Consider the following 7556-nt stretch of genomic DNA (forward strand, 5'->3'; position numbering starts at 1 on the left):
GCAGGGGCTGTCCAAGGTTTTATAGGCAAAGGGGCACAATGGCCAGATCCCTGCACACGTGGAGGTAAAAGCTGGCAGCTGCCTTCCTCACAACACAACCCACATGTCTCTACCAGAGGACACCAAACCTTGGCCTTTATCTTCCTCTTAACTTCCCTCATGTCTTACTGGATTGCCCTGGATCTTTTTACATTTCAAATCCTCTCTTCCCCCAGCAGTGCCACCATCAGTCTTTCCACTAATGCAGTTTTTCTTCTGAAAAGACCTTACATGCTTTTTAGTAGTCTTCTGTGCTTGGACCACACTGACCCACAGAAGAAGACACTTCTGATGGAGGCTGATCTCAAACTGTGGACTTTTCCTCTCAAGCTGTGTTCATCTTCAGGTTTCAAAGGATCACCCTGAGACAGTGCAACTCAGGAAGGTATGCTTTCCAAGCATGAACACCTGGTTTTACTGACCTTTCCTATGTCTTTTAATCACACAGTTCTTCTGGCACTGGCAAATCGGGTTGCCTATAAGTTGCAGAGGTATGGCACCATCATGAATATGGATTCATGATGCTGGATATTCTACCCCACCTGGAAAATCCAGCATAGCATCTTTTGTTTCACAGAAAGAAAATAAGACTAAAATGGACTACACATGGAAAATGTCCAGTGGCCAACCTTGTTTTGACCATTGAACTGACCAAACATGACCAAAGCAACCATGTAACTTTTACTCAGGTTGAACAACAGAAGTGTTAATAGAATTTGTAAAGTGCCCTTCTGACATTTCACATTGCAAGTTATGTGTGATAAATCCTTGTACACATTTAAGAGAAAAATATATTAAACTAGAAAGTCACTTATACTGATCTATGTACCCCATTTTTTAAGACACTGCCAACCTTACTCTTAGAAGTTCAGCATATGCAAAGTCATAAGAAGGGGTATAATCACAGAAAATACACATCTTGGGTTGTGTCTACACGCTATGAAAAATTGTGAAGAAATTGAAAACGAAGCATTAAAGATTTTAATTGAAGGCCAAATTTTCTTAGTCTAATTCTGAAATATTTATATCAAATCTTCCTACTAACAATACCATTGGTATTCTGCTCAGATGCAAGGCTCTGCCCACCACATGGGACCTCCTTTTCCTCCAGCAGAACTATACAAGGTCATCTGATTTGAAGTCTCTGGAAAGCCTTTTTTTGTATGTCCCATTTTCAGCAGTTAAAGAGAACTTCCATCAAGAGCAAGGGTGGGTGAGAAAGATGGCAGCTCGTGGCAGTCCACTTTCAAAATACAGCCATGCACTGGATTTCAGATTGAAGGTTAGAGTTCAGGGTATTAAAATGTAAGCTTCTTAGTAAGTAAAAAAAAAAGCTACATATCTACATTTTTATAAGAAAAAAGCAATACAGAGTTCTGATTGTTGGATGTGGGTTTATCTGTTTCACAATCCAAAGTTTCAGAAATATATTTTCTGCTTGATTTATTTTATTTGTTTATTTCACTCTGCCTGAAAGCCTATTTTACAGTCATTTTGTGTAGAACAAACAAATGTCAAAGTGAATCTACTAAAATTGTACGCTCCCCAAAACATTCTGTTGCAAACTACAGCAAAATCATGTAACAGAATAAGTCCTAGAGAAAATTGTTTACTGCTCTTATGATGCCCTCTATCACTGAGAAAAATGTGAATGGTGTGTCATGCAGATAGCACTTTTGTGCTTTTAAACACCAAAGTGAACAGGTGGTTTTAAAATCAAAGAGAGCTGACATATTTCCTACAGTTAAAATTTTCTTTGACATAGCAACTACTTGAAATTTACACAGCAGATACAATAGGAAGGAAGTCAAGGAAAAGGGAACGGGCATACTACTATACTTTATAAACTGGCATGCATAAATAAACTGCCTTTCTGCGCAGTTTCATTGATTTTCTATTATTTTGGTGTTACTCAGTTCCCCGGTGATGTTTAAGATTTTATTTTTTTTTTTTTCACAAATCCAAATTAATTGTTTTAGTCTGCATGAGGGCATGACACAGATTATGTTGTTACAGCAGTAGCGTTACCACAAAGACCTTTGTTAGATCTCAAAACTTGTGCTGCAAACCTGTGTTAAGTTATCTTGTTGCATCAATGTAACCACATTAGAATACTGCTCAACAGACAGAGCTTAAGTTTTGCAGTCCTGGCTTTGCTGTTCTGGCTTTGCAGTCCCAACTGAACCTCTCTGCTGACTTCAATATATCTGGCTAGATCTGCATTGCATTTTGAAGTACCCTTGAAACTGGGCTTACATCCAAATTTAGTTGCTATCTGTGCTACATACCTGAGATAGTGTCCCTTGCACTGGCTGTGGGGCAATTCTGCTGATACTGCTGGAGAGAGGACATTGTAGGTGTGTACTCTGTACTTCAAAGTCGTGCAAACTGTGACATGGACTTGCCTCAGCAGCCTATTCCTGGCATAGCCACTTCCATTTAACCTCATCTGCAGGAATATTGTATTAACATCGTGCAAGATCCTTGCTAAGAGATGTCTATATTGTGGCTGCAATTGCCTGTAATGGTAATTTTTGTATGGAATGGTTGTGTCTTTGGGCATCCTGCATGTCAAATCAACCAAAATATCGAATAGTTCAGGTGTAGTGTGGAGGTAAGCTTTGATTGCCTATAAGTGAGCTAAACACGTCCTGCAACTGTGTTGATGCTGTTCAAATGGCAGACATGTTTTTGCAGCAGTGTAGATGGAAGGAGGTGTGATTGTTAAAAAGATTCTGTATTTTCCTGGAAGAATAAAGCACTGTTCACCTGTTTTGTAGCTTCATATGTGTTTTAAAGCTCCATATTTAATAACCAATTCAATACCATGTCATTTAGTCTATATTTTCATATTCCAAATTGTGTTCATGTATAATGGCAGTTGGAACAGCATAGTAAATGTGGCAGTAGTGACCATATTGATAAAACATTTAATTATAATTTTTAAAGCATTTACTCACAAAATAATTATATGATTATTTTCTCTGTGCTACGTAAAAGAATGCTACGGCTTTTTCAAATATGGTAATGGTAACCCTCACATTTCAATTTCTATGAATAACTACATCTTTCTTCATTATTGACATTAAATGTGCTAGAGTCAATCTATTAAAGCACATTCCTAGTGTTGTGATTATCATTTATCTAGCTCTGAACAAGAAACTACAACAGACATAGTTGTCAGTATTTATTTCTTCAAGATCAAGCATTTCTGCCACTTCTTTTGAGGTCAGAGAATTACTTGGTACAAAGCATCACACCAGCTGCTGTTCCAAAATTTCATCCATTTTCTTCTGAGACAGGGTAATTATTTAAAAAAAAAAAAAAAAAAAAAAAAAAAGCTAATGAGCTAATGTAAGTGTACAAAAATTATATACTTTGCTGGTCACACTAAATGCCATCAAATGGAAGAGGGCTTTCTGTCTTCCTGGTTTCAAGCTGGCTAATGCCAAAGGCAGATATGTAAACTCATACTTGATGGAATCCATTTTTTTGACTGTAGGTTGATGAATTTGAACACATGTAACATTTCCTTTATGATATAATTGATCTACATGTCTTGCAGTCACTCCTCCATTATGTTTACATGTATTAGTTTTTGTGTTACAGAATCACAGAATCACAGAATTTTCTAGGTTGGAAGAGACCTCAAGGTCATCGAGTCCAACCTCCAACCTAACGCTAACAGCCCTCCACTAAACCATATCCCTAAGCTCTACATCTAAGCGTCTTTTGAAGACTTCCAGGGATGGTGACTCCACCACTTCCCTGGGCAGCCTGTTCCAATGCCTCACAACCCTTTCTGTAAAGAAGTTCTTCCTAACATCTAACCTAAAACTCCCCTGGCTCAACTTAAAGGTGTTGTTAGGTTTGTTTTGGTTTGGTTTGGGATTTTTTTGAGTTTCTACTTATTTTTTTACTTGGAATTAAAGATCTTTAGCCACTGTTTTGAGTGTTGTCTGTACTGTGTCTTTTGCCTGACCCACAGTTTATTTTCATTTCTTTGATGACGTGCATGTTATTGGATCGAATGAGCATTAGTCACAAGCTACTCTTGAAAAAATTCTCTGTGCAAGTCCTCCACTGGGTTGTATAATTTTCTCCAGTTCAGCACAGCTCTTCTAGTTCATGTAATCCTCTCATAAGTTCACAATTCAATTAATCTGGGTTTGTTTTGTTTATAAGGCAAAAATGTATAAACAGTCATATCTGGGGGACTGTTGATTCTGCAGAGTTTTCGTAGTTTCAACAAGCCTCTCTCATTCATCCCTGAAGGAGTTTGCATGCTACCCAGGAGGTAATATTTTCTAGTGCTGTCACATCTCTAAAATGGTACCTTTTTCTCTTCCTTCATCTTCTTTACAGATTGTTCTAGTTTTTCTAATTGGTTGGACAGACACCTGGGAAGCTATCAGACTCCCCAGCTAAACAAGATTTTCAAACTTTGAGTAGTTTTGCTCCCAAATGAGTTGTTCATTCACAAACCAGTGCCTACCAGTTCAGCTTGCTTTTCAAATTTGTCATCTGTACTCTTACTCTCTGCTTTGTCTTTATCCCCAGCTATTGTGGCTTTTGGTTTTTGAACAAAAGCTGTAATAAATGTTGACATTACCTGGTAGTACCCCCTGGATGCAGCATTATATGTGAGGCAGCTGACTGTAACTGTGGTAGGGCAGGCAAGATTTTCTGAGCAGCTTTGTGGCCTGTACAAGTCATACTTGTGGGCTGTATGGCCAGGATGTTAAAGCATCACTTTGGAGCCAGTGGTTCTTCAGGCAGGAGAAAGGATCACAGACATCACAAGTCACATTCAGGGGTGGAAAATAAGAGGTAGGGTGAGGTGCCTGGTTCTTTGATGCTTTACTGGTGTCCCTCCATTAATACTCTGTATAGTGAAAGGTGTGTTTTGTGCTGTACAACTTTTGGTGGGGCATAATGCTTCTTCCACAAATGGGAGCAGTGCATTTTTTTGAACTGTACAGTCTGTTTTGTTCTTGGTAGCTGCTGTGCACAAAGTCACAAAAGCTATTTATTTTCTCAACTGATCATTATTTTATTATGTTGAGGCCTACTTTGCTTCCATTGATAAACTGCATGACCTTTTTGTAGTACCTACTGCAGTAGATTGCATTTACTGATGAAAAAAGAAAGCATTTGATCTATTTGAATAGTCAAGACAATTAAAAACTTCAGCTCTCAAAGATAAGTTGAAGCCAACCCTGCAGTCACATTCTGTCTACTGAACTGAGTTTGCAGTAACTGTCATTTTTCTCTCCAGTTTTACATAAATCATCTTAGTCAGCTACCTGAAGACATTAAATACAGCCAGTGGTGATATTTACATTAAAAGAGGCCTCAAGGAATAGTAGCTATGATCATTCTCTAATGCACCTGACTTTATGGGCTGCAAAACCCTCTGAGATGTCTGTCTCTGGACCCTAGGAATAACTGAAAGTGTGCAAAGGTTTTTTGTTTGTTTGTTTGTTTGTTTGTTTGTTTTCCATAGGGGAGGGCTGATCCACTAGGGAAAGCAAAAGGCAGCACCAGCAAGGACAGGGTCCCACTCTGGTCAGACCAGAAATGCAAAGCACTTTGCCAGCAGCCCACGGTCAGGTGATTGCTCCAGCATGGCCTGCCGAACCCCGAGGAGCAGAAGATGGCTGAACCTGTTGGTGCACGCAGGGTCTCAATGCAAGGCCTTGTCTTGTAACATGAGGTATGCATCCTAGCTTTGACAGATAGGGTAAAGTGTACAGGTTAGCCTTCATCCTTTGAAAATACAAGTAGATTATTCTGAGCTAAACTCTGCAGTGTCCATTTAAAAACAACCAAGTTCTTGCACTCTGTGCTCCCTTCTCCATGTATATAGCTACCCAAACCAAGAAGGTTCTTCTATCACATTTTATTCTTGCATTTTCTCTAGACATGCTTTTCTTTTCGGAATATATTCTGTCCTATAATGGTGGGTATAGTTCCACTGTTAAAAGTTGTATCAGCAATCTGTAACACAAAGGAAAATGATAGAGATTTTTAAGAAGAGAAATATCTTCTTCCTGCTCTTCGAATGTCAGCATTCATCTCCATTTATTTTTAAATCAGTCACTCTAGCCCTCAGTTTCCCAGTTCTAAATATTTTATTTTGAGGATGTAATTTACTAACTCAAGAGCTCTTTCAAAAGCTTTCTAACTTGATTACTGCCATTTGGAACATCTGCCTGATAAACTTCTGCATTAGCAACCATTGAATGACATGTGGTTTTCATTCCTCAGGAGATTCATAAGTTTAATTCCGGGAATCCTTAATCCATGAGTGATTTTACATTAAAGAAAGAATTATCCCTTGCTTCCTTTTTCCATAAAATTGACCTTTTCTTTTCTTTTCTTTTCTTTTCTTTTCTTTTCTTTTCTTTTCTTTTCTTTTCTTTTCTTTTCTTTTCTTTTCTTTTCTTTTCTTTTCTTTTCTTTTCTTTTCTTTTCTTTTCTTTTCTTTTCTTTTCTTTTCTTTTCTTTTCTTTTCCCTTCCCTTCCCTTCCCTTCCCTTCCCTTCCCTTCCCTTCCCTTCCCTTCCCTTCCCTTCCCTTCCCTTCCCTTCCCTTCCCTTCCCTTCCCTTCCCTTCCCTTCCCTTCCCTTCCCTTCCCTTCCCTTCCCTTCCCTTCCCTTCCCTTCCCTTCCCTTCCCTTCCCTTCCCTTCCCTTCCCTTCCCTTCCCTTCTCTTCTCTTCTCTTCTCATTTTCTTTCCTTTTCATGGAGAAACAGAATATAGGGGAAAAAAAGAGATCCGGAGATCTTTTTTAGTTGTAATCTGTAGTTAGTATCTTTGAAAGAACAGAATGAATACTCTCATAGTCACTCCAGGTCTGGCAACACCTGCACAATTAATTAACCATATTCATAACAGCAGGGCTGAGTGGGAATTGACCAATTTTTGCAGGTAACGTATATAAATATGTCTGAGGCATTTTGTAAGAATATGTACTTTTTCTTGAGGTGTGTGTTAGTGCTGTAGCATCCAAAGAAAGGCAAAACATAAAAATAAAATAAAATAAAATAAAATAAAATAAAATAAAATAAAATAAAATAAAATAAAATAAAATAAAATAAAATAAAATAAAATAAAATAAAATAAAATAAAATAAAATAAAATAAAATATGAGACAAATATACAAGTGCTTTTCCTTTTTCTGATTTTTTTTTTTCTCTTTGGGGGGTTTCTTCTGCTAGGAGTAGAGATTGTGTGACTGTGGGCTGTAAAATGAATATTTTTTCACAACTAGAGCTTAAAAATCAGTAATATTAACAGGGCTTTATAAATTAAGAATGATGCACTGAAATATATAGGGCCAAAGTTATTCCTTGTGTTTTTTCAGTGAGTTCAACTGATTGGCATTGGCAGTGTTACTAAGAATTCTAGTAGCTGAAATCCTTTTTCTTTTTCCTAGTAATCCTTGGGGGTGTTACTTCAAAGCAGAATGATCACATGCGATATTTAGGCTTTAGAAAAGGAAAGGAAAGGGAA

The sequence above is a fragment of the Aythya ferina genome, assembly GCF_964211825.1.
Source record: "Aythya ferina genome assembly, chromosome: Z".
In the NCBI taxonomy this organism is placed as follows: Eukaryota; Metazoa; Chordata; class Aves; order Anseriformes; family Anatidae; genus Aythya; species Aythya ferina.